This window comes from Cynocephalus volans, chromosome 17 (assembly GCF_027409185.1).
Source record: "Cynocephalus volans isolate mCynVol1 chromosome 17, mCynVol1.pri, whole genome shotgun sequence".
Taxonomy (NCBI): domain Eukaryota; kingdom Metazoa; phylum Chordata; class Mammalia; order Dermoptera; family Cynocephalidae; genus Cynocephalus; species Cynocephalus volans.
This window is the reverse complement of record NC_084476.1, coordinates 5,793,748-5,821,363: the sequence shown is the minus strand read 5'-3', so window position 1 is coordinate 5,821,363 and position 27,616 is coordinate 5,793,748. Positions and strand designations below refer to the sequence as shown.

Below are 27,616 nucleotides of genomic sequence, written 5' to 3'. Positions count from 1 at the left end.
AAAACGCGCTGTTTCCCAGGTGCGGGCGGTGGAAGGCGCAGGTGGTAACCATGGATTCAGCAATTTATTTATTTGACTGCCAGGCCTGATTGGAGCCCCGAGGTTTTTGTTGTTGTCCTTGTTTGGTAAAGGTAACCTGGGTTTTCCCAACACTGTGCTAGAATTAGCTGAGTTAATTGGCTCCTGGGGAAACACTGACTCTCTCCTGCTGCTGCTGCACCTGGGGGAAGTGGGCCTTTCCCACTGGGCACCCGGCCATCTAATACACCCCTTTCTTAGGCTGCACCCCCAAAGTGGAACAAGGTCCTTCACTTACTTCTAGGTGAGAAGGGCCACTCTCAGTGGACAGATGGGACAGTTGGGGTTCACCATTCTGGGATCAAGGAGAGAATCAAGTCCACAGCCTTTGACCAGCTGCTCTAGTGGTAGGTTACTGCTTTGATTCAAGTAGTTACTAGTGGGCCAGCTCCTTCCTACTTAAATATAAAATGAAGGGCATTATGGAGTTATTCTCCATGGTGAATTAGTGTGCGATGCCCACCCCAAGCGAGAGATGTAGATATGTATACACATACACGTATATAGACAAATACATATTATATATACACGTATATGTATGTTTTACATATATCATATGTACATGTATGTATACATATGTACAATATAGCTACATATGTGTAAAATATATGTGCACATATATGTAAATTTTCCCCGATTTTTCTTTTTTCCTTTTGCTTTTTTTCCTCCCCTGCCTGTATTAAGAAAGACAACATTTGGCCTCTGGATGGCACTAGCTGAACAGCTTCCAGAATGAATTCAATCCCAGATTCCTGAACCCAAGCTTAAGGTTGGAAAGTGTACAGGAGATAACTGACCCACGACTGGGGTTCTCTCCTCAGGGCATGGGACGCAGAGCAGGACTGCCTGACCCCTGGTGAGCATCAGGGTCTTCCTTCATCCAGTGGTCTCTGGGGATTGAGCCTGGGGTTCTCTCCTGCGAGGGGCAGCCAGGGGGCAGCCTTTTCCTCTGACTTTCCTTCCTGGGTTCCTGAAGGGCCATAGGTCCTTTCTGTAGCAGTTAAGATTAAGTCCACATTTCAGTTATTACCTCCTATAAGACTTTATCAAAACCTGACCTAAAGAAAACTTGGCAGAGAAATTGAGCGCTGAAGGGACCCTTGACTGTTACCTTTTCCAGATCCCTCTTTACAAACCAGTATGCTAAGGCCATCTCGGCTGGGTGTTTTGCCCAAGGTTTTGGCAGAGCTTGGATCAGAAGCTACATTCAGTGACTCCCAACCCGCATTATTTTTATCATTCCAACAGCTTCCTATATTTTAAAGAAAATTTAAATCATGAAAAAACTGGAGTTTTTAGCTTTAAAGAAAAGGAGATCATGAATATTCATAACCAATAAAAAATAATTTAAAAAATTTAAAAAGAGAAAAGGAGAAAATTGAAAGTATTTAAGATTATGGAGACTTTAAACATTATTTTTTTAAAATATGTTACTGAAATTTCTATTGAACTTGGCTTATAGATTTCTTCATTGTGGCATATCAGTTTCACCAGCCCAGATTTCCCGATCTCTGTGTCAGTGTGTGCCTCCTCATTGTGTGTGGCAGAGGTTGGGCATGCCCTCTGCCTTGGGTATCTTTAGGAGGGTGATCAGTATGTTTTGTATATTTCGGTTTTGACTAAGTCTGAACCTGAAGTGTGCATCTATATTGGAACAATATAGCACCGTAGAAATAGTCATTTATTCTACCATATTGGTGGGTTGTTGCTCAGATTGTTTTCTCCAGTGGAAAGGATAAGCATTTTTTCTACTTAAAATGCAGACACTGAACAAACCCAATACTGGTATTGCACACCCACGGAATTTACCAGGATGTATACACATCAGTTATTCAAGAACATGTCTGCAAGATGCCACAGTAACCAAGTGAAAAGTAAAAAAACTCAGACATCCAAGCAGGTGTTTTATCTACAAGTGCTCAACAACTATCTGCCTCATTTAAAACCAGGCCAATTGGTTATTTAATGGGGCTGATTGAATCAAGCTGGTGTTTTATGTGGCCACAAAAAGATGTGAATATTTTCCATTAGAAAGGGCTTCTGCTCTGTTGTATACAGTGATGCGTACTTAGCCAGTTTTCCTTCAAAGGTGACTCACTGGGAAGAATAAAATTAAATAGAGAAAGAACCCAGCTCCTCTCTGCTTGATTCTCATTTCCCCAGAATTCTGTGTGACTCAACATAGAATCCTGCTACAATAGCCTTCAAGGCTCCTTCACAAAACCTGTCAGGGGTGCACCCTTCCTGCCATCGGAACTCAGCTGATATCCTGTCAATACAATTACAGGGAGAGACTGCTTGGTTTGCTCCACTGACAGCCTTGAATCTTCTGTCACCCCGGAGAGGCAGCCTATGTGCAGGGGTGGAATTTATGGAACTGAGCACCCTTACAAAGTGCAAATGATCATGGCACCCGATTTTTTCATAATTTATTACTGACTTTGTCTGTGGGGGATTATGTCACAAACAAGCAGTGCATACGTTTGTAAAATAGAGTCATAGAATCACAGCATTTGGGGCTAGAAAGAAGCATACAGATATCTAGTCCAACTCCTTTTTGGAGGATATTAAGACCCAGCAAGAGGAAGAGACTCACTCAAAGTGCTACCCTGACCTGGTGGCAGAGGTAGGATGAGACCTACGTCTCCTGACTCCCAGCCCCGTGCTCTTTTGGCCACAACACACGATTAATAAATTAATGACATCCCAGATTGGTTACATCCTGTATAGTAGGCCATCAAGAAATGCTCACAAATGAACCTGATTCCAATATCATTTCACTTTATGTTCCTTCCAAAGTAGGCTCTACTGATTTCTCAGGACTGGTCGACAGCCAAGAAATATTTATTGAATGCTTACTAAGAGCTCAGCACCATCCTAAGCTCTCTGGGGCCATGGAAACAAGTTTAGAACTCAGCCCTTGCCCACAAGGAGTTAGCTATTTAGTGTTTAGCTGGGAAGATGCAGTACATATACATATTACTTAGCACAGCGCCTACTTTAAAGAAAGCTCTTCAGGAAATGTTAGCTCTTATTGTTATACACACACACAAATAATAAGACAGACAATGTCATGGGTAATGCCCTGTAAGTTTTCATGTGAGCTGCACTGACCAGAAGGGTTCAGATTTGGGAAGAAGGAGCCTTGGGCAGGACTTGGGAGGCTTTACAAAGGAACAGACCTGGAATTGGACCTTGAAGGGCCAAAAGCAGATTCAGATCAGGGGTGAGGAGACTGGAAAAAAACCAGCCCTCTGAGGCTGAACGATTCTGCCCTCCTTAGATCCTAAATGTTTGCAGATTTTTACCTCAACTCAAGTTCGAGCTTACGAGACTCAGCACCACTGCTGGGATCATTATCGTGATCATGACGAGGAAGCATTTATTTAGAACCAGTGTGTTCGAATTGGATGCTCTACAAAATCAGGCAACCACACCGTGCCCACTAATAGTTTAACGTCTCCAATAAATATTGATGCCAGTGAACATAAATGCATAGATAGAGACAGACTCAAAGAAGTCAGGCAGACGAAACACCGATGTACAAGTGTCCCAGCTCGGGCCGGTATTTCTATTATGTCTGCACACAATGCGGAAATGTTACATGAGCTTGTTAAGATAAGTGAACAGATATGATGTTGATGGAGGGGAGGGAGGAAAGGGGGCGGGGAGGAGGAATTGGTAAAGGGACACGAAAAGGACACATTGGATACTGATAAATTAAAAAATTAAAAAAATAAATGAAAATGTCACATGAGGATTATCTGTTGAGAATATGCCTCTGATTGCTCAAAACCTTTTACATGCGATTATAACATAATAGAAGAAAATAAAACATTAGGAAATAAATTAAAAAGCGAGCTGCTCCTCTTAATGGCCCAGTCTTGGCTGTCCCGTGGGTAGGTTTCATTTTTCTAAGGAGTGCCATGGGCTTATGTATCCCTGCAACTCTCTCTCTCTCTCAGTTCTTTTCTCTTCTTTTTAAATCAAAGCGTCCCCATCCTGACACCTAGTCACATCCTCCGGGGAACGGGCTGAAGCACTGAGCTAATCCCCTTGGCCAGCCTTGCGGTCATTTCAGAAAGCTGGGCTGCTCCCTCTGCAACTTTCCACTACCGTCCCAAGGGTGGCCACTGACAGAGGAGCCACTTTCTCTGTCCCTCTGAAAAATGGGGTGTTTTGGCTTTGAAGCGCTGATGGTGACAAGACCTCGGAATTTGGTTTCTCCTATTGAACTCAGCCAATTTCTGACTATGTGGCTCTCAGAATGCTGTGGAGGTGTGCTGGGAAGGCCGTTTCCCAGGAAGAATCCTGAGGCTGAGGTGAACAAGTCAGTGGTCCTTTCCAGCACCTTCCAGAGTGTTCCAGGCTCAAGTGTTGTTCATTGTATAATTCAGGCTGCTTTTTCCTTATTTGAGAGGCAAAGTTTTCTTGATTTACAACTAGCCCTGCAGACATTCCAAAACCCTATTTTCTGTTGCAGTGGTTTTCAAACTGTTCTATGGTCTTCAGAAATATTGGAAGTCTCACCAAATGACTGATTCAAACAGTTTTTTAAGAGAATTCATCTTTATTTAAAAGTTTAATAAAAAGGAAACACAATAAAATGTCTTCTATATGAGATACTAACACTGGAAACCACCAATATGTTAGCTATGCTTTGGGCTGACTAGTTTTGCATCATTAGTTCTGTGTTTGTGCTTGAAATGCTTGTAAATGTGTCACACACAGCGAAGATCGTAACCAAGCATAGGACTTCCAGGCTGGGCAGATCCATTTGTGTAGGACAGAATGTGGAGCACTTTGCCATGGTCACTGAGAACTGGGCTCTGTTAAACCTCAGCCCAGTTCCTGAATCAGTGAAATGAGGACTGTTACAATTATGTCAATCTGCAGCTTTTGTTTTTATGCAACCACAGAAAGTATAGAAACAAGTTGGTGGCCCTGGCAGATAAAAGACTGTAGCTACCTCAATGGAGAGAAAGGCCAGCATAGGGGTATAGATGTCAGCTTTGGAGCCAGGCAGATCCAAGAGTGAGTTATGTCTCACCCACTTACTTGCTGAGCCACCAATGAGGTTACTTACCCTTTGAGCCTCAGTTTCCCCCACTTTAAAATAGGATGGTAATTGTGAGCACCTGGACGCAGGAGAGTTTTGAGGATTCAGTGAGATGACCCAGGTAGCACCTGGCCCAGGAAGGCCCAGGAGGGCACTCAGTAAATAAGCACTTTTGTTATTTTCCATTATCCTGATTCCAGATACTTATGTTCCTCAAAGCAACCTTATTGTCTTTACCAATTGACTTAAGTAAATGTTAAAAGTCCAAGCTTATGAATAAATTTCTAATGACACTAATCTACCTATGTCCTCACTTCCCCACACCCCCTTTGTTCTCTCCTTGAAAAATATTGTCACCCACTCCATCCCATGTTTCCTGAGACCATGCACCCTGGGGCAGATGGGGGAGCCCCGGTTAAGGGTGAAACTGTTGTTTGGGCCGTGCCTACCCTTGAGGGATCTTGGGCGAGTGGCTTGATTCTGAACCTGAGTGTCCTGCCTCTCAAGCTTGTAATGAAGTCTGATTTAAATGAGATATTATATTATGGAAGAGATTATGACATTCTGAAATTAAGCCAGTGGTTTTCAATTGAGGGGGGCCGTTCTGCTCCCTGCAGAACATTTGGACATGTCCGGAGACTCTTTTGGTTAATTGCATCTGGGGATGGGGTGCTACTGGCATCTGGTGGACAGAGGCCCAGGATGCAGCCCAACACCCTGCAATGCACAGGACAGCAGCCCCCACAAAGCAACAAGGAATCATCTGGCTCCAAATGTCAGTAGTGCCGAGGCCAAGAAATCCTGAGCTAGAAGACATAAACACACGGGGAATTTATTATTAGTTCACCCCGGTCCCTGCTCTCCTGAAAACATAACACAGAGACTGTAGGAATGAGACAGCTTGGTTTTCATTGCTCCTCTGTCCATCATTTGCTCTGTTTCCCCCCCCCCCCCCCGCCTGCATATTTCATGGCTGTTTTAAATTCCTCCTTTTAAATCCATTTCCTTTCCCTTAGCGGTGTAGCTTACATAAGTTTGCTTTCGTCTGCAGCTGGTCTATCTCTAGGCTCACCCACGTTGCAGTTTAAAAAAACAGCATTTCCAGCAATCCGTACGGGTGGCTCAATAATTCATTAGATAAAGTAATTAGCATAGGGGCTGGTTTGTTGAGTAATCACTGACCGGTACACAACGCTTTGTTTCCCTGGTGCCCAACTTCCAAGGGTTTTGTTTGGTTTGGTTTGGTTTTCCTCAGCATGAACTAATCTAAGATTTAAAACAGAATTGATTTGGTACACCAGAAATTAAACTCACAGTGGGCCAGAGCCCCATGGCAGAACTTATGCTCACATCATGGCACTAAATACAGCATTTCAGGGAAGCAAATAAATGTGCTTTATAAAGAAAACAGCTGTACTTTTCCACCCAGTAATTTAAAGGCACATTAGGGTTTGGTCAAGAAACTGACAGGCACGGGTCAGTGAGCACAAAGGTCAACACAAGTAGCACACAGGAGGTAGAATCGCCCACCAAAAGGATTGTTAGAAAACACATAATGAGCCAAAAAGAGGGATTTTTGATCTTTTATATGAACCAAACAATACATATTAGGGAGACTAATGAACTCAGAAGCATACAAGATAAATTTCTTTGTGTGAATCAAAATGTTTTGTGTTTGTCCAGAAGAATGAAAGTTGGGACTCAGAAGCTCTTTGATTTTAACGTACAGCATTAGGAAAAGGCCACAGCACTCACTGCCAGGTGGCTGGCCATTTGTAACCACTAGCAAGCACAGCCTCTAACCTGTATCACTGCCTTAGAGGAAAAGCCCCAGTTAGCCAAAGCTCGGATGCCATAGCCTCCCACAAAGATGGGGCACCCAAAGAGACATTGAGAGAGGTGAGCTTTCAGCCATAGCATTTCTGTTGAGGGAATTAGAACATTTGCTGGCAGCTCTGTTAGTCAGTTTTCCCGGACAATAGTGAATTTGGCCATATTGCCACATTAAAATGCCATCATAACGTTCCCATTACGTAGAACTGCATTCATAGTTTCCCTTTGCTTCCCAGGAGATCTTTAAGAACAGAGAAGTTGGCTTTTTCTTTTTTTTAAGGTATGCATTTGAGACTGCTAATGAATTCATCAGTCAATGAGCAAGTATTTATTGAATACTATAGTGTGCAAGGTACTGGTGCAAACACAAGAGGTTTAAGAATTCCTTTCCAAGTAGTTGATGGTCTGGTCAGGGGCAAACCAGACTTTGCACATACAAGTTATTAAAGGTGGAAGGAGAGACGTTGAGAGGCCAGAAGTGCCATATTTGGGAGTTGGGGATCAGTGTTGGGGCATTCTGGGCAGAGCTCGTGGAGTTGAGCTGGGGCGTAGGATGGGTTGGATTCCAGTCGGTGGACAGGAGGTGAGGGGAGCACCTGTGCAGGGTCTGAAATGTACAAGGTGCTTTCAGAAAAAGTGGACAGAACAACTCTGATTCTGCGAGCACTATGAAGAAAGTAGTAGATGAATTTGTTCACCCACTGCTTTGATTAACAGACACTTTTTGAGTATGTGTGTGTACCAGTCATGGTGCTGGGCACCAAAGATATGGGGGTAAGCCAACCTGGGCATAGGCTTTGCCCTCAAAGAGCTTACAGTCCAGAAGGCAGAAACAGATAAAAATCAACACGGAATGGTGCAGGTGTGGTGACAGCTGTCTGGGTGGGATCCATGCCAGCACTGAGGGTGACTCTGCTTGGATTGGGGGAGGCAAGGGAAGCTCTCGTGGGTACTAGATGGCTCACGCTGAGTCTTGACATAAAGGCTAGTAAGTGTGTGGGGGGAGCTGGAGAGGTGGGGGTGGGTGTGTATCCAGTTTTATTTTAATTTTATTTTAAAATTTTTATTCATTTATTTTAAAAGCCGACGGCACCTAGTATTCCTAGATGCTCTCCCATCCGAGAACTAACCAGCTTAGCTACCAAAAAGAGATAAATTCAGGTGTGTTCAGGGTGGTATGGCCGTAGATAGGTCCAGGTTTTGTAGGGCCTGAAGCATATGCAATTTTGGGATCCCTCTTTAAGAAACAGATAGGAAATTATAAGTAATTTTGGAAATTAAGCCCAAGGTCTCGGAAGGGCCCCGTGCTAATGAGTGACCCTGAAGCTAAGGCTTCGTTAGTTTTAGGGTAAATCAACTTTTTCTTTTCTTTTTTTTTTTTTTTTTTTTAATCTTTTGGCTAGGGTTAGGGTGAGGGTTAGGGTTTGTAAGTCAACTTTCGACTGGGAAGAAAAACCTTTCCAGGAAAAGAGATAGTGTGTTTAGTGGGGTGGGTAATAGGGAATGCACTGATCACTAGACTTGAGAGTCCTCTGTTCTTCTCCAGGCTACATTTCTTTTGTTCATTCATTCATTCAGCATTGCACAGTTCCCCGGGACCAGGCACGCCAGGCCCTAGGGCACAGTGACGGGCTCACAGTCTACTGCACAACTCCCACTGGCTCTGAAGCCTTTGAGACATCCCTAATGTCTCTAAGCCTTGATCCCTGCACCACCTGAGTGACTTCTCCCCTGAGAGCCACTCTGAGCCCATCCTTCATTTGCTCATTCGACCATTTGCAAAATGTTTATTGAGGGGCTGTTCTGTGATGGGCTGTGTGCTGGGCCTTGGAAGTACCTTGGTGGACAAGACAGACTTAGTCCCTGCCAGCAGGCGGCTTACAGGGCCCTGGAGAAGCCAGCCAATAAGCCAAGTGTTCCTCGCTTAGAGGTAAACACTGTGAAGGCATCCAGGGTGCTCAGAGACACACAACCAGGAGGCTAGGGAAGCCCTGCCAGGAGGATGTGAGATTTTAGCCCAATCTTCCAAGGTAAGTGTATCAGTCAGTTAAGAGGCACTAGGAGCAGAGAGTGTGTGTGTGTGTCTGTGTCTGTGTGTGTCTGTGTTTGAATGGGCGGTGAGAGGAGACTATTCCAGTCCAAATAAGGGGTTTTGTGAGAAGACTCAAGGCAAGGAGGAATCTGGAGCTTTTTAGAAAGAGGCCAAGGTGGCTGTAGTGAAGTACTGGGGGAGGCTGGGCAGGAAGTCCAAGGCCAGAAAGACCTGCAGGGGCCAAAGCAGAGGAATAAATGAGGCAGGGAACAGAGACAAGTCCAGAAGTCAACAGTGGGTCTACAGTGACCACACCTCCCTCCCCACATGGAGGCCGACCACAGAGGGGCCCACGCCCACCCGACTGCAGGATGCTGCAGTTTGATTGCTGGAACAGACGTGTTAATTGCATCCTGGTCCCCCACCAGGCTGGATGTTTGGAGCTGACGGCGGCGGGATGTGCGCCGCTGTGATGGCTCAGGGTTAGCCACTGCGATTTGTTTACTTTTTGCAAGTGAAACAAGCCTAAGTCTGTCACACTCAGTGTTTCCACCACCTCGTTTGAGGAACCTGCTCGAGCGATTCCGAGGGGTCCCTTAGGGCTGAGTGATGGGCTTCGCGGCTGCCTCCAAAACCTGTATAAACTGTCACTGAAGATTTTGCTCTCTCTGTAGGCGCCCAGTGGGCATAAATTCGGAGGTTTAAGCAAGTCTCTTAAAAACTCCCCTTCTAAAAGGAAAGCGACTGTCTGACTTTTCTGAAAGCTGTGTCTTTTCTCAGGCAGCCGCTTGCTTCTTGTGAGGGATCTCCCAGGATCACCTGGAAAGATGCTCACGGGCCTGACTTCTCCAGAAGTGGGAGTGTGAGAAGGAGCTGAGCCTAGAGTCTGGGTTTCCAGGAAGCTCCTGGCTGTAGACCCATTTGACCAGCTGACACCCCCACGGTGCCAGCTGACAGCAGCTGCCCTCCGTGAAAGGCACCCACTTTGTGCTGGGCACTGTGCTGGCCCTTCTTATGCATGACAAATCTCTGCAACAGTCCTGAGATAGTATGACTGTTTTACAGATGGGGAAGCTGAGGTTTATAGAGGTTACACAGGTTGCCCACAGTCATCCAGCTGCTACGTGGAGGGGCCAGGCTTTGAGCCAAGTCTGCAACTCCAAAGCCCGAAGTCATAACCACCATGCAAATCCAAAGAACATGGTGACATCAATGGCCACCATTTGCTAAGTACCTCCCAGATGCCACGTCTTTTACATACATTATCTCTCCAAGCTCCTTATTTTGAGCCCAGAAAGACTCAGTAACATGCCCAAGGTCCCATGGAGGCTTGGGGCTTGAACTGTGGCTTGAGTGAGTCTGCAGCTTGTCATGTCCGTTAAGTGTTGTGTCACACTGCCCGTCACCCCGGGAGACTCCTTTGTCCTGATGGGAGAGAAGAATCTACATCTCTGTCTAAAAGGTCAACTTCATCCTGGCATGTACTTTCTGTTCTCAAAGGAGCTTAGTTGGGCAGATAAGCCACATGACGCACATGCACACACATGACACACACACTTGACTGCACAAGGCTGAAACCAACAGGGCAAGGGTGTGGCCCCGAAACCCATGACCGTGAAAAGATTTAGGAAGAGGGAGCGGCCCGTGGCCTGGTGTGGCCTGCCTGGAGAAGCCTGGTGGAATTGCTGGAAGGCTGAGAGCAGGAGGAAGGTCATTGTCGAGGTAGAACATGGCCAGATGAGGAAGAAACTGGATGCCCCAGTTTAGGGACGTTTGGAGGGAAGTCTGGAGGGAACGGGATGTGAAGAGGCGGCCGAGGGAGGTTGCTTGGGAAAGGGATGCTGGGGTCAGGCTGGGACCGCTCAAGGAGTCTGCACTTCTGGTGTCAAAACTTAAAGTTTTAAGAAGCGACATGGCGTAAAGAAAAAAGAGCGTGGATTCTTGGTTTCCCACAGAAGCCTGGATTTTAGGTTGTTTGAAACGCTGGTGTCTCCTGGCCAGAGAGCCTGGACGGCACGGCTGGGGGCGAAACCCCCACCAGGACTGACCAGAATGGGCTCCCTCTTTCAAAGGGAAGTGTCCTTCCCCCTCTCACGCCCATTGCTCCCTTCTTCTCTCCACCTCCCTAATCAGGGAGAGCAGATTGTTATCAGATTAGCTCCAGCAATGAAGAGCACAGTCCCCTCACCCCCGCGGTTAGTTAGCATTTAGATAGGCTGGGCCTGGGGCCCACGCAATAGGCATCAAAGCCCATCTCAGGGCGGCGGGAGGGATTAATTTCTTTAACCAACAGGCCTGATCTGGCCTAACTCATTACCCTGCCTTGTCAATGTGGATGTTAGATTCGATTGAAGATTATACCATTTAGGCCTTTCCCTTGTTTTCTGCCGAAACCAGGGCTATTGAATTGCACATTCTCGCACAGCCCCCCCGTCAATACCCAGCGGCCTGAGGTTCTAATTCTGCTTCATTTAAACTTCATCAACTTTTCCAATCAAGTGGAAGGATCCGAAATAGGCTCTGTGAGCAGAAAGGCCCGATTCCCTTTGTCAGATAATTTATTCTGTTTTCTCCTTTTCCCCCTTTGCTCTCTCTCCAGCCTCACTCCCCAAGCCCCTCTCTCAATGCACTCTCCCATCCCCATGCTGAAAATGAGATTACAGTATTTAAATGACTATGATAATCAATCTAGGGACCCAGAGACAAGATTGAGGTTAATTTTTCTTAGCAGAACAAAGAAGCGTGATGCCTTTGGGGATGTGAAGGTGCAATCTGGGTTTCTTGCTTGTGATTCCCCCCTGCCCCCGAAATTGCAGTTTTAGGAGCCTTCTTGTTCCTAACTAGGCGCTGAGTGTGATTTTTAAAGGCGGCAGCCCCTAAGAGAGCAGAAAAGTAATTTTGAGCTGATAAACAGCTAACGTCCTTCAATCAACAATTTTAATAGGAAAAAAAAAAAAAGTCACTTACATGATACGAGTACAGATCTAATGAAAGGGTGATCATTTACCTTATTTATTTTTAAACACACACGGAATACTTTCCCACTGTGTTGGAACTAGTAATTACAGCCATAGGGTGCTCCCGTAAACTTTTGAATAAAGAGCCTCCGCCACTCAGGCAGTCTTCTCCCTGGCAGCTTTTGCTGCTAGAAAAGTTGAGATTTTGTCATGTTTTGGCTAATTGGAAACGGGGTCATTACACCATTGAAAATCTACATGAAAGTGACTTGTTCGATCGTTTCCTGAAGCGTTCAGGAGCTGGCCAGTCCTTCTGCGGGGGACCCCCTCCCCCCAACCCCAGCTTCTAAAACAGAAGGAATCAAAATATGTATCTTTCTTTGTTTCGCTTTGCTATCTTGTCAGAGCTGTTTTACATGCTGCCACCCAACGTTATCTTTTATTTGTGTCAGGAGAAAGGATTTGACAGGTTCAGTATACAATGTTCATTTGGCAAGGCAAATTTTTCATACCAATTTTGAGTTAGGAAATGAAACTATCTTTCAAGAGAACAAGCAACGTCATCTGTGGACAGACTTATTATGAGAGGGAGGAATGCACAACTTTATTTCCTCGCATGATCCTGAAAAGCCTAATACATTTCTTAAAAAGTAGGGTTTGGCTTCCCCGTGCGATCGTGGCTGGGGGAAATAAGAAAGAAACGTGATGTCTTCAAACAGGGATGCCTAACATTATATCCCCTCCCTACCTCCCACAGGTTATTAAAAGGCTGGAATGAATTGTTCCTCTTCTATATTGTAATGACTTTGTTTCAGACCCTTTAAACTGTGGGTGAGTTTCTGACAGTCATCTGCATTTGCAAAGCAAAATATTTAATACCTATCGTTGTCTGAAGCAACAGCAGCAAAACCTGAAGCAACCGTATTCATGAAGAGTGAAACCTTCCGCCCCCACCCGCATATCCACTTTCTATCACTGTTTGCCTAAAAAACAAGACTCTTTCACCCTCCGTGCTACCAAATTCATTTGGGGGCAGCGGTTTATGGGGACATTTTTCTTTCTTAAAGCAAATATTGACTCGCCATGGGGAAATTAAAACTCCATTAGGCATTGCTACATTGTAGAGCAGGCTGCATTACAGCAGTCAAGCTACTATTAATTGGTTTCTTCATCAGGAATAACTCAGGGAGGGCAGAGGGAAAGAGGAGAGAGAGAAGATGGATCTAAACCATAATTTCTTAAAATGACACCAACTAAATCAGCAAAGGTGATCATTACGTGGTTATTAATCTAAATATAAGAAGATGCTGCCTAATAATAGGATGAATTTATCAATACGAACAGCCCGCAGTTGAGTTATTTCCAGGCTGCAGCGAGTACATATGAAAGCACACGTGGGCTAGCTTCGACTAGACCAGCGCAGCTTAGAACACAGAGCTCAGGAAGCGCTGGAAAGCCCGACTGCTCTCTCTGGCACTGGAAGTTTCCTTCCCTGCAATGAGCTAGTAGATTCCCCTGCAGCCTGCTCGCTGCTTCTTTCTCAGCAGCTCCTTGGCTGCCACGCCCAACCCTGCCCGAATCCCACCTGCTCTGCCAAGACTTCAGGGCATTGTAGGGTCTGGTGGTTTTGCCCTAGTTTCCTAGGGCTGTCGTAACAAATCGCACAAGCTGAGTGGCTTACAAACAGGTTTTTATTGTCTCACGGTACTGTAGGCCAGAAGTCTGAAGTCCAGGTGTCGGAAGGGCCGGTTCCTTTTGAGGGCTGTGAGCGAAGGGTCTGCTCCAGGCCTCTGTCCTTGGCTCGTCTTCATGTTCATATGACATTCTCCCTGTAAATGTGTCTATGCCCAAATTTCTCTCGTTTTATAAGGACACCAGTCATACTGGATTAAGGGCTCACCCTACTCTAGAATACCTCATATTAACTAATTACCTTGGCAACGACCCTATTTTCAAATAAGGTCACATTCCAAGGTAGCAAGGATTAGGACTTCAGCATATGAATTTGTGGGGGACATAGTTTAACCCCTAGCACTCTCCATTGACTCCATGGCCCATATTTGCTGAGCATTCGATTCTTTATAACTGTAAGGAAGAGACACACCAGATCACCCTGGCAACGAGCTTCCTTCCAAACACAGCTGGGGAGGTGCAGAAGCAGTGGCTATTTTCTTGCCATCCATAGTCCTGGGACTGAGACTGGGGCACACACTAGGCCTTCAGGGGAGAGCAGGTCTCCAGGGACTCAGCTCCTCTGTGCACATTTGCATTTCCTGGGGAGGAGGCTGTGCTGCTGTTGGTTTGTCACCATCTAATACAGAACCTCTTCTGCACACTCACATCAGTCAGGGTCGTGCCAGGCCATCTCCAACCACTGGCCTCCTTCATGTCCTATTCACGTATGACGGCTTTGGGCTAGGATCCTGGGCTCCGGCCCATGAATATGGTAAGGATAACCAGGTAATCACTACGGTGGCATCCTTCATGTTGAACTTGAGGACTCTGTCATGTTGAGGGCTGAGGTTATGGTGAGCATGTAGAGCTCTGTGGTCTCCTCTCCTGTGTAGACTGCTCACATGGTAAACAATCACATACCATTTTGTGTCATCTATGGTAATTTTGCCTTGTTATTTGCATTTAACCCTTAAGGAAAACTAACTCAGGTCACTAACCATCTGTAAGATACTCCTTGAGGGCAGACTTCACAACATAGTTCTTTTATTCTCCCACAGAGCTATTCATTTATCCACCTGTCCATCCATCCATCCATTGTTTTCATCAACAAACACTTTACTGAGCAAAAATTGACATGATCATTGCCCTTGTGGGAACTTACTGTCTAATGGGGCAGATGAACATTAATCAAAGAATCACAAATAAATGTGAGATTTGCAACTGTGATAAGAGTGAAGAAGAAATTCATAGTGCATCTAATTGGGAGATTTCACCTGGCCAGGAGGTCAGGGAAGACTTCTTGGAGGAAGTAAAAATTGAGCTGAGATTTGAATCAACCAGGGGAAGAATGTGTGTGCAGAGGGTGGAGGGGGTGGAGGGGAAGAAGGACATTCCAGGCACGTGGAAGAGCACGTGCAAAGGGCCTGTGGTGGGACACTGTGAGGATTCTAGGTACTGGAAGAAGGTGGGGGCGGTGGGAGCACGGGGGTGGGAGAGATGGTGGGAGGCAGAGAGAGGGTCTCTCCAGGACTGGATCATTCAGGACCTTGTTGGAGGCCAGTTAAAGAGTCTGATCTTTTCCCCAAGAGTAAGGGGGAGACAGTGAAGGGGTAGAAGCTGGAGACAGCGAGACATGGTCAGCTTGGTGTTGGAAAGGCCCCTCTGGCTGCAGAGTGGAGAACAGATGGGGGTGCCCCAGGTGGTCATGAGGAGATGCAGTGGGCGGGGGGGTGGATGATGTTATCCAGGCGGGAGGCAATCTTTGAATGAGGATGGGAAATGGAGACAAGTGGGCAAATTGGAGGCATATTTAGGTGGTAGATTTGGCAGGACTTGTTGATTTGGGGGAAGGTCACAGGTTTGCTTTTGGATATTTCTTGTGGGTAAACGTCTGGCTTTTGGTAAGTGTCTGATGATTCGCTAAGTTTCTGCACACCCGTCTGGACTTCTCTTTCATCACGTCCCTACCTACAGCCCCCACAGTCCCCACCTGCACGATCTCTCCTACCTCCATACATTTGCACCGTCGGCCTGTTCACTGTATGCCTGGCTGGTTCCTACACTGAATTTAAGCCGTAGTTCAAGAGGTTTCTCCTCTTGGAAGAACGTCTTTATCTCTCAGCACTTGTGTATGTCGCGATCTCTTTGCACGCTGCTGAAACGGTCCCTTTCTACATCTCTGTACCTGCAGTGAACTCTGTGTGTCTCTAGGTCAAGTGTCGTTTTCATTGCTTTGTTTCAAGTTCTTAGTCAGTGTTTGGCCCATAATGGGCACTCTATGATATTTCTTGAATAAAAGAATGACTGGGTGTATGAAAGAATGAATGAATGAATGTATTGATGGCTTACAGGTTTCTTCGGTGATAGGCTGTGGAGGTATTGCGGCAAAAAAGAGCTACATGCACTGGTGGCCCCGTTTTACCCCTGAGGTGCTGCAGCACACGCCTGGCATCTTAAGTGACCCTCCATCACCTCAGGACAGAATCTACGCTCTTTGAACAATTTGGGAAACTTTTCATGTTCTGGTCCTTGCCTGATTCATGAGTTATTTTCCACCTTTCATCTCCGATATATTTAACTGTGTTGTTTCCCACCTGTACCACACCCTCGCTGGCCTCTGCACCTTCACACAAGCTGTTCCCTCTGCCTAGAACACCCGCCTCCCTCTTTTGTTGGGCTGGGAAGTGCATTCTCATCCAGAGTCCCAGTCCAAATACTACCTCTTCTGTGCCACCGTCCCTGACTCCCAGCACCAGACATGGGTATTCCTCTTGTGTTCTTTGTATATAATTCCATGGTGGCAATCACCTTGTAATCCTTCATGTGCTTGTCTGTTTCCCTTGGGGACAGGGATCATTTCTTTTATCTTTCTATTCCAAGAAGCTTATGCAGTACCTGGCACACAATAGGTGCTCAATAGGTAGCTGTTAGTTGAATGAATAAATGAATGGCTAGGGGTATAACCTTGAATGTGCTATTTCTCTTCTTGTTTCCAAGATTTCAAATTGATTCTTTGGCCATAACCACGTATTTTAAAAAATTGATGTGATATTTAATACCTCTTGGGAAACAAATTACAATTTTTTAAAAGTCTTCTGTTTGCCTTATTAACTCTGTTTCCTCAGGTGTGAGTTTTCCCCTTTGTTTTCTTTCTTTCACGATAATGGTTTTTCTTAAATGTTTGGCTGTTCTTGGTTGTGCATTATATTTATAGTTGTCATTCCCTAAATATATGTCTGTGGATGTTTTTCACTTTGCTGTGGTCCGCTGCTAGTGATTGTAAGGGGGAGATGAGATGGCATAGACTGGAAAGTGGGATGAACCAGTAGGTTTTCTTTTGGATGAGGACGTACTTCTGGGAATAGCTACATGAGGGTACTTTCTCTCTCTCCTCTCCATGCTCATTGCTTCAGTCTGGATGTAAGTGCCACTGCTGCCCTCTGCTTAGAGAAACCTTGGAAGAAGAAAAGGAGAGAGCCTCGGTCCACCTGATTGTTCCAAAATCCACAGACAGTCTGTGACTGTTGCCCGGAGCCCCTCCTCTTTCTTGTGTGTTGATTTGGACTTGGCGTTCTCCTGAACACTCATAGGCTCTGTGCCAATCATCTCCTACACATACTTGTGGTGGTTTCCTCTGGTTTTGTCTTTTTATGTCTGAGTCTGTCTGATTTCTATCATCCAGAAATTTCTCAACATTTTTGGTTCACTGATGGAGCTCTTTCTTGTTTTCCTACACTATTTTAGATTTTTTTTTCCTTTAGAAAATTTTAATTTTTTTTTTTTTTTTTTTTTTTTGGTGGCTGGCTGGTACCCAGGAGATCTGAACCCTTGACCTTGGTGTTATAACACCACTCTCTAACCAACTGAGCTAATGTGCCAGCTCTATAAGTCTATTTGTTTTCTGTTTTGTTTTTTTCTTTGATTTGTCTCCTTTTAAAAAATACTTTCTCTTACCTTTTATGGTATTGGGAGGATGAGAAAGTAGACATATGTGCTCAGTAAGCCATTTTGATCCAATCTCCTCATTTCTCCTTCCTAAGATTTTACAAGCATTTCATCTCATGATAAACTAGTAAGAAACATTCCAAAAATTATAGCCTAAAGATAGTTATGTTTATCTTCTAAAAAAGAGTTTTAGAAACTGCCTTAGCATCTAATCGTAAAATAAATGCAGCTAAGAGTGTATTTTTCCCAATGACCAGAGCTACCCTATGAACTAAAAAGCCACTTCTTTGTATGATCTGAAGAAAAGCCCCCCGTCTTAACCCTCCCTGCTAGACTGCCAAGGTACAGAAAAACCTCAATGGAATCCCTTCTCTTTTTAGAGGCATCTGGGATCTCAGTCAATACGTCAGAAGCAAGCAGCAGCATATTAAGCCATTTATACCTAATAACAGAAAACTTGTTTCTCTTCTGCTCACAGCCATGTCAGCTTCTATCAGACCAACCCTCCCAGAGATAACATCTATGAACTCTAGGTAAAATATAAAAAACCCAACTACTCTAGAAAGTGGACAAAAGCAGGGGTATACAACACACAGATCAGGGTGTCAACACATGGAAGAAGAGAAGAGCAGGTGATGACCTTCCTGTTTTAAAAATGACTTTTAGCCAAAGGCCAGGCTACAGTCAGAGCTGCACAATGTGTCGAATTTGGATCGAAACCTGCGATTGTATCCAACTCACTGTTGAAGGACAAGAAGACAGAGTTTGGTGCAAGCACAGTCACTGGAAAGTGAGGAAAGAATCCATAAAAGGACAGAGCCAGAGAAGAGAAGTCCATATTTAGTGTATGAACTCTACCTAAGTCTCTGGATGATAATCCTTGAACCACACAGAAGTGGGGCAGACTTTAAAAAGCACAACTGAGGCTGAAATAACTGAGCTTAACTGCTGACTTGAGCTGCTGTTAACCGCAGAAGAGGCAAAGTTTACAATTTGAGTTCAGCCAAATTAAGTTCTTGCAAACAAAACAAAACAAAAAAAATTTTTGGAGGAATATAACAGAATCCAGAGTTTCTACAATCTATCAGTCACAGTGCCCAAGGTACACTTCAAAATTACTTGACACTCAAAGAAATAGAAAAACACGACTCATCCTCAAGTGAAAAGACATTTTATTAAGACAAACTTCATTGATGATCCAGTTTTGGAAGTAGCCATTAAGAATTTAATGTGGCTATTATCATTATGCTCAAGATATAAGGGAAAATATGTTCATAATGAAGGAAAAGACAGGAAAAAGAACCAATAAGAACCAAATAGAAATTCTAAAAGGAAAATACAATGTCTGAAATAAGAAATTCACTTAATGGGCTCAGGCAGAATCTAGATAACAGTAGAGTCAGTGAACTTGAAGATATATCAATAGAAATTATCCAACTGAGAAACAGGAAAAAAATTATGAAAAGTGGGCAGATCCTCAGAGACCTGTGCGACAATATCAAAAGGTCTAACATATATGCAATTGAATAATAGCCAAATTCCCCCAAATTTACTTAAAGACATACATTTCAGTAAATCCTAAGCAAGATTTCTAAAAAAATAATAAAACCACACCTATGCATATCATAGTCAAATTGCTAAGAGCCAAAAATAAGGAGAAGATCTTCAAATCCAACTGAGAAAAATAACACATCACTCACAAGGGAACAGCTATTCAAATGATCACTGACTTCTTATCAGAAATGAGGAGCCCCCAATAACAGAGACCTTGGCACAGATTCATTTATTAACATTTCTGAACATCAGGGAGCAGGACATGGTGCAAGTGAGTCTGGATTTGGTGTGGGGGAGGAGGCAGGGTGATGTATGGAAGAAAAGGATGGCTCAAGAGACAAAGAGGGGTGGGATCCCTCGCAGCAAGTGAACAGCGCTGAGGGATTTAGATGGGATGAGCTGGGTGGTGATGACCCCACATCCGAGACTGTCAGCCTCAGTCTTGCTGGGAGCCAGACACACCCGCACACCGGGGCGTGGGCTTGGGACTTGGACAGATCTGCAGCCTAACCCTCTGGCCGCCTGCTATCTGCATAGCCTCCAGCAACTTACTGCACCTCCCCAACCTCAGTTCCCTGTCTACACAAGAGGGGTGATAGCAGTCCCTTCCTCATGGAGCTGTTGCAAAGAGGAAAAGAGACGCATGTATGTAAAGAGCTAAGCGCAGAGTTTGCTCAATGGCAAGGGTTCAATAAGCGGCAAATTGCTGTGACGATTACTATTATTCTCTTTGTCCCCATTTGTGAGCACTGCAAGCCCTGTATGGACTTTGACCACTTGTCACTCTCTGCACGGTGTTACCATGCTGTGTGGTCTTGCCCTATCACCTCTGTCAGGAAGGACACCCCGGATGGTCTGAGTTAGTCACCTGCCCGTGGGCAGGTCATTCCCCTGCCTGAGATGCCGCTTTTCCACCACTTTCTCCTGTCCTCACGTGCATTCCTCAGACATCACTTTTTTTTTTTTTAAAGATGACCGGTAAGGGGATCTTACCCCCTGACTTGGTGCTGTCAGCACCACGCTCTCCCAAGTGAGCCACGGACTGGCCCTCTCAGACATCTTTGAAAACCCAGCTCTGAGTCCCCTTTTCTGGAAGCTTTTCCTGACCCCATCCCCACCCTGCAACCCTCTTTGCCTCCATCATATCCCGCGCGTATTCCATCATTGCCCTTACATATATATTAAAATGTCTGTTCTTGAGGGTCCTTATGGGCAGGAACCAGGTCTTCATCTTTTTATCCCCAGCGCCTGCATGCTTGGCATAATGTAGGTGCTCAATAAATGTCTGTCAAATAAGCGAACAAACATTTTAATGAGTACCTAGGAGACCATGTCCTCGTAAATAGTAACCTTGGCATTTCTAGGAATGTCAAGATTTATTTTCAATTCAAACTTAAGATGCTTTCATTTTAAGATTTAAAGACAGGCTTTTCTCCAGGAAGGAAGGCATCGCTATGTGCACAGGTGGGGTGAAGCTATGAATTTGCAAGTTGGCCTCATAGAGGAGCAAAGTATCTGTGTGTACAACTTCATGTCATTGAAACGTGACTCATATCAACAACACGTGTGTTGTCAAGCCCTCAAGTGCCTAAGAGCAGTAGAGACATATACAGGAACCTGTAGGAGGCCGGGGGATTGTTTCTGGCCAGGTTTTGATTTGAGTATTTAACCAGTAAATCCAAATGGGAACTTTGAAACTGTGATCCCATCGAGAACGACCATTCTGTCAGATGCACACTCTGCCCGGGCAGCCTGGAGCACAAAAGGGAAAAAAGGCAACACATGGTGGCCTGAAACTAGAAGGGGCTTTGCTGCGACAGGATATTGAGCTGTTTGATAAAGCCCGATATTACGCTTGAATTATACTTGAATGCTTAGAGAAAGAACATTGTTCAAAGATGCTTACCATGGACTCGGGTGGATCCCTTTTCTTCTGTCGCTTGCCTTCGAGGTGTCAGGGGCTGTAATGATTTGGTATTGTATTTATAAGCTGACAGGGTAATCCTAGGAACAGCAGGAGGGGAGGCAACCCAAGCAAGACTTTTCAACCCTGCTAATTAAAACAATCCTTCCTCTCCCCATGAAGGCTAATGAGACAGAAAGAGAGCTGGCTAATGAAAATGTCACCGTGAGAGTGCCCACTTCTTTTATTTATTTACTTAATGCTGTAACTTCCATTTTTGGGTTCTAGGAGAGAGATTTTTAAAAATTTGCTAGAAGACCCTTTCTTACCCTCACCACTCTGCAGAGGGTCAGCTACCACCAGGCGTATCTTTTGTGATCTGGAATTTCGTCAGTAATAGCAATAGTCTAGGAAGAGCCTGTGTTCACTTTGAACCAAATAAAAGTGGAAGGAATCTGAATCCCTTTTTAGAGTATTCCCCCCTCTGCTGGGTGGCCAGTGAAGTTGATGAAGCCCTATTGACACCAAGTGCTGTTTGGTGAGACAGGAGCACTGAGCTCACACAGTCTATGCTATCAACGTTTGGTTCTGCCAACATGGAAAGAGTTCAATTAATATGGTATTTAATGGAGCCCAGTATGAGCTCACCCTTGAATACCGTAAGGTCACCCCAGGGTCCTCTGCCTTCATTTCAACCCTTTGCCTTTCCCTGAAATGCTTGATTTCAGCTAATGACTTCATCGGCACCCACTGCACACCAGAGTAGTGAAAGATACAAAGGGTTCAACTTGCGTAGGGTCTGCTGCTAAGTGGGATTTTTATGCTGGTGAGTCTGAGTTTTTTTGTTACTAGAGGGTATTTGCAGAACAGGTGGACTGGACCAGGAGCAGTTGCTCATTCCCTGGGATACCCCAGGGAATGAAGAGAGGGTAGCCTGGTTATGGATTTGGTAGGTGTATTTATATTCCATGGCTGCCACAACAAATCACCGCAAACTTGGTGGCTTGAAACAACAGAAATGTATTCTCTCACGGTTGTGGGGGTCAGAAGTCTGACATCAAGGTGTTGCCAGGACTGAGCTCCCTCCAAAGGCTCTAGGGACGGGTATTTCCTTGCTTCTTCCAGCTTTCAGTGGCTGCAGGTGTTCCTCAGCTTGTGACCTTATCACTCTGATCTGTGCCTCTGTGGTCAGACCAACTTCTCCTCTGTGTCTGTCTTCTCCTATTCTTTCTTATAAGGCCACATTTTAAATTAGATTTAGTAACCTCTCAGCTAATCCACGATGATCTCATCTCAATAACCTTAACTTAATTACAGCTGCAGAGATCCTTTTCCAAATAAAGTCACATTCACAGGTTCCACGAACATAGGGGTCTTCAAAAAGTTCACGGAAAGATTTGTATTGTATTTTAATTCTATTTTTTCATGAACTTCTTGAAGTACCCTTATATCTTTTGGGGGGCTGCTGTTTAACCCACTGTAGTAGGGTTGGGCCATATAAAGTTGAGTTGGTCACTTGATCCAAGTCGATTAAGCAAGCATTTCCCTCTCTTACTTCAAGAAAGAATTTGCTCCCCACCCTCTTTTCATGGCATGAAGATACATGTAGCGTGACCTTTATGAAAAGAACACTCAGAAAAGAATACAACTTTTAAAAAACATTCCTTATGACCATTCTACATTTAAAATTGGAAACCCTGATGCTGCAGCAATTAAAAGTGATAATTGTGAACACTTTGAGCAATGGCGAAAATGCTCATGATATGTTGATATGTTGGGGGAAAGCAGAACACAGAATTATACCTCCACTGTGATGACAGTCTTGCAAGAATTTATCCCTGTGCATGAACAGGGCCTGGAAGGGAACTCTGAAAAATGAAAAGTGGTGACAATTATAGATAGGGGGTGGATGTTCCAGATGGTTTTCCCCCACCTGTATTTTAAAATTCCTGTTATGAGGATAATAAAAAATGTTTTGGTAGAGGTTGCCTCTGCAGGCAGAGGGGGCCCTGGGGAGACAGGAATGAGAGGGAGACTCGCTCTTCAATTCCCTTCCTGTGCATCGTCTGAATTTTTCACTATGTGCATGTAATACCTATTCAAAAAACCAAATGCATAAAAAAGGTGAAAACTCCTGTTATCACAAAGCTTCCCCTGATCACCCAGTCCCCAAGAGCTGGGCCTGTTTTCCCAAGAATCCTTCAGGTGTTGACACGATTAGTGTGTTTATTGAGCTCTCTAATTGTTCACTTACTCTTTGCCACTTGAACATAGGTGACGGCCTGGGCTAAGGCCAGAAGAAGAGAAGGATGGTATGGTGTACTCTAGAAACAGAATGACGGTCAGGATTTGCAGGTTCAAACTCGAGGCAGGACGTGGCAAGAGACGGGGCTGGAGGAAGGAGTCATAGATGTTATGGCAGGAGTTTGGACCTTGTCCGAAGGCAGCGGGAAGCCATCAGGAGGGACATGATTACTTCTGAATTTTAGAAAGGCCACTCTGAGTGTGGAAAATGGGTATATAGTATTTTCACCATGTGGGTATAATAAATATAAATAAATCTCAAGAGTATAGGTAATAGCAAAATGTAGTAAAATTATGAGGAAGTTTTAAGTATTTATTTCCTTGTTTTTGATATAACTTGTTTAATTGTAGGTTTATATAATTTATTTTTTTAATAATGTGTGTTTAACAATGGTCTTGCAAAATTCCTGAATACTTAGTGATTGGTTCTAGTGAGCTGGTACAATCTGGCTTTGCACACCACTGGTTTCTAATGAGTTTCGAATGTATATATTCTAGGAGAATATAATCATGACCACACATCAAAATCTCAGGGATGAGGGGATCCCCAAGTTTCTCTCTGTTTGGGGGTGGGGGTGGAAGACATGACCAATATTCTTAAATAAAGTCTTAGGAAGAAGTTGAACATGATGTTTTTCTTTGCACTGTGCTGAGCCCTGGGTCCCAAAGAACAGGACCTGGAGCATACAGGTGGAAACTGCTAAGCCACCAAGGGCTTCCCTGGCAGGGGCATGCATGCAGGGCCAGGGTTCCCTGTTCTTTCACCTGCTCACATCACTGGCTTTGCCGCTCCTCCTCCAGGAAGCTCCAGGATTAAGCCACGCCAGGTACTGGAAGCATCTTCCTCCTCCTTCCTACCTCTGAGCTCTGGGCTGAGAGATCCAGCTCTGCGTGGTCTGATTCAGTCTTCCTGACTCATCTTCAGATTAATTAGCTTCTGTTACAGTTTCACCTCTTACTCTGGGTAAGATGTTCTAATCTACATGTCCAGAGCCGGCATCTGTCTTATTCCTTGGTCCTACGGTGCAGTGATCTAGATCACAGCTCGGAGGAATGGAGAGTATTGCTATCACCATCATGAGTATCAACAACACTGTCATCATCATAATCATTGATACCAACTTTATCAGCCTCATCTACATCAGCAGCAGTAGCAGCAATAGCAATAATAACAGGTCACATTGACTGAGCCCTTTCTATGGGCCAGGCACTGGTTTTAATGTGCATCCTCCTGTCCAGTCTTCTCAGCAATCTGATAAAAGTAGGTACTATTGTTATCCCCTTTTACAAATGTGGAAACCGAGGCTCAGAGAGGTATAGAAACTTGCCAGAAGTCACACTACTAATGAATGGTGGAGCTAAGATCTGAACCTCCCTTGAGTTGACTCCAAAACCCATCCTCTTATTAATAACTCTGCTGCAATGCCATTGACTAGCTATAGACAAATGCTGATTAACATTGGACCATGCGTGAGGGTTTACAAGGGTCCGTCATTATTACTGTTGTCATTTGATAGTCAAAGACTCCGAGGCTCAGAGAGGTGAAGGAATTTAAGATCCTGCCAATGATGGGGGAAGAGTGGTTCTGGAACCTGGGTCTTGAACCCTGCAGGCTGTGTGGGCTGCCTGTTTTACATAAACACCTTGTGGGGTCTGGGCCATTCCTCTTCAGCAAATATCTCCCATACAGGGCACTTTCTGATGCAACCTGTGCATGTTCCCAAAATAGCTGTTGAGTGACAGTTCAGTCTCCTTGATTTGAAGCTTGCTAAGACCGCCGTTTCCATCACCATCACCCTTCTCTCCTTGCCCCTGACCTCCTGTCTGCTTCCTAAATACACAGCACCAGGGTTGGTGGGACCGCCTGCCTGGGTTTTCAGAGAGAAGTATTGGGAATCACACCCCACCAACCTGTCATCTGCATACTGTTTCTTCAGGAGTAGGGGGAAAGGGGGCTGTGGGCCAGATATTTTCATGCAATTCTACTCATTATTTACGCAGACAAGGAGATATTTCAGTAAAGCTGCACTCAGCTCTGAGTGACAGGGCGTCTCTCTGCAGTGCAAGGTTCAGGGAAATGGTTGTGAAGTTGACAGCTTTTTAATGTACAGTTGCCATTCCACTGAAACGCGGCATGTTTTTATTTTGAAAGTACAAGATGACCTATTTATTAGCTGTGATTCAAACGGAGTTTACAAGCTCAAAAACACAAAGGGAGAGGAACAACACATTTCTTTGGGGGGCCACAGACTCCCTCTCCCCTTCTCCCCACCACGCGGAAGAAAACATCGAAGACCGAGTGTTCTGAATTGGAGTGGACGGATTTTCCTTGAAATGACAGCCTACCCTGGAATCACGGGAAAAAGTTGCCAATTACCTTAATCATCCTCCTTAGGGTAACACAAGGACGTGCTCAGGCTGCCTCCGTGCAAGCAAGCGTGCGTGTGTGCGAGGAGGCAGAGCGAGCAGTGGGTGCTGGGGAGACAAACCCCCCGTGTTCAAACACCGGAAGCCGCTCCTTCCCTTCGGCGTGCCCGGGCTCCTGCTCCCCCAAAGTGTGGAGGGTGACCCAGCAGCATCCACCTCCCTGGGCGCTTGTTGGAAATGCAGAATCTCAGTCCTAACTCCAGACCTACCGATTCATCAGGATCTGCGTTTCAACAAGGTCCCGGGTGATCTGTGTGCATGTTCCTGTTTGAGAAGGGCTGGGCAGGCCTAGAGCACCCTCCACCCTGTGCCCAGCTGCAGTGAAGCTCAGTCGCGGGTAGTCATTGTAAGGTCACTGAGGAAGGAGACACTAGTCAGGTAAAGGAAGGAAAGATGTTATGAGCAAGCAGCAAGTGGACCTGCTGGGCTGAGCCGAAAATGGCATCAGGGCGAGAGGCAGTTGGGTGTCTTCTTTTACAGGGTTAAGATTGGCATCTGGCCTAGCCCAGGAAGACGGTCACAATGTTCCACTCTGGGTACAGCTTGCTCATGGTAACAGAGACTTGGGGAGACAGAAATCTTGGCCTAACAGAGGGAAATACTTACAATGTTACACTCTAGGTACAGCTTGCTCAGCCCGCTGGTGGGAACAGAGACTTGGGGAGACAGAAACTTAGAGGAACAAAACTTAGAGAAACAAAACTGAAGGGTGGGGGCTTTCTAAAAGTCAGGTTCTCAGTTCCAGGGACCTAACAGTCATTCACTAATTTGGCACCCATACTATGTGCCGGGAGCCAATCGAGGTAGTAGGAATACAGGGAATGAGACAGACAAAGCCCCTACCCTCTCTTAAAGAGTTTGCACGCCAGTGGGGAAGCCAGACCTGGAACAAGGAATCTCAGCGGGTACGGATTTTGAGACGACTCTCACCTGGATAGAATGACATTTGCATTTTGATGGATGGTAATTGGCAAAATTTACCCAATAAGAAGAAAACTTTTCTTGCAGGTTATGTTGCACTCAAAGATAATCATGCCCACTTTTTTCCATTGAGGTGAAATTCACATAGCATACAATTAGCCATTTAAGAGTGTACAATTCAGGGGCATTTAGTGCATTCACAGTGTTATGCAACCAGCACCTCTGTTTTGAAACTCTTTCATCACCCACAAGAACACCTCATACCCTTTAAGTAAATGCTTTCCATTGTACTCTCCCTCCATCCCCTGGTAACCACTAATCTGCTTTTTGTCTCTATGCATTTGCCTGTTCTGGATATTTTATGAAAAAGGAATCATATAATTTGAGACGTTTTATGTCAGTCTTCTTTGCTTAGCTTAATGTTTTCAAGGTATATACGCATGGTAGCATGTGTTAGTACTTCATCCTTTTCAATGGCTAGATGATATTCCATTGTGTAGATATTCCACAATTTATGTATCCATTCATTCGCTGATGGACATTCATGCTTATTTTTTTAAAAAGTATTTTGATTTAAAATAGGCCTGTGTCTGTCTTATGTGAAATAGACCATCTTGGTAAGCTGGACCTTCATGAAGCAAAGTGCTCAGTTTCGTTATTACATTGTCAAAATGTCAGTTGTTGTCACTTACATACGCATGTAACAGTATTCTAATATATTAATCCAAGACGCAGGAAGCATTCTTTCTGAGAAGGATAGTAGTATGGTCTGTAAGGCTCAGATCAGAGCATTACCTTGAAAATAGGACTGCAGGTTTCATGCATGGGGCTTCTGGACACACTTGAATAGCAGATACAAGCATTTGAAAACCACTTGTTTGGGTTGGCAAAGCATGCCTTTTGTACCTACACACTGCATAAAATCAGTG

The 27,616-nt window shown here is 44.8% G+C and overlaps 1 protein-coding gene across 1 annotated transcript in view; it reads left to right on the top strand.

Moving 5' to 3' along the window:
* CFAP77 (cilia and flagella associated protein 77) overlaps window positions 1-27,616 on the top strand; it is a 129,486-nt gene that overhangs the window by 922 nt on the left and 100,948 nt on the right. The window lies entirely within an intron of this gene.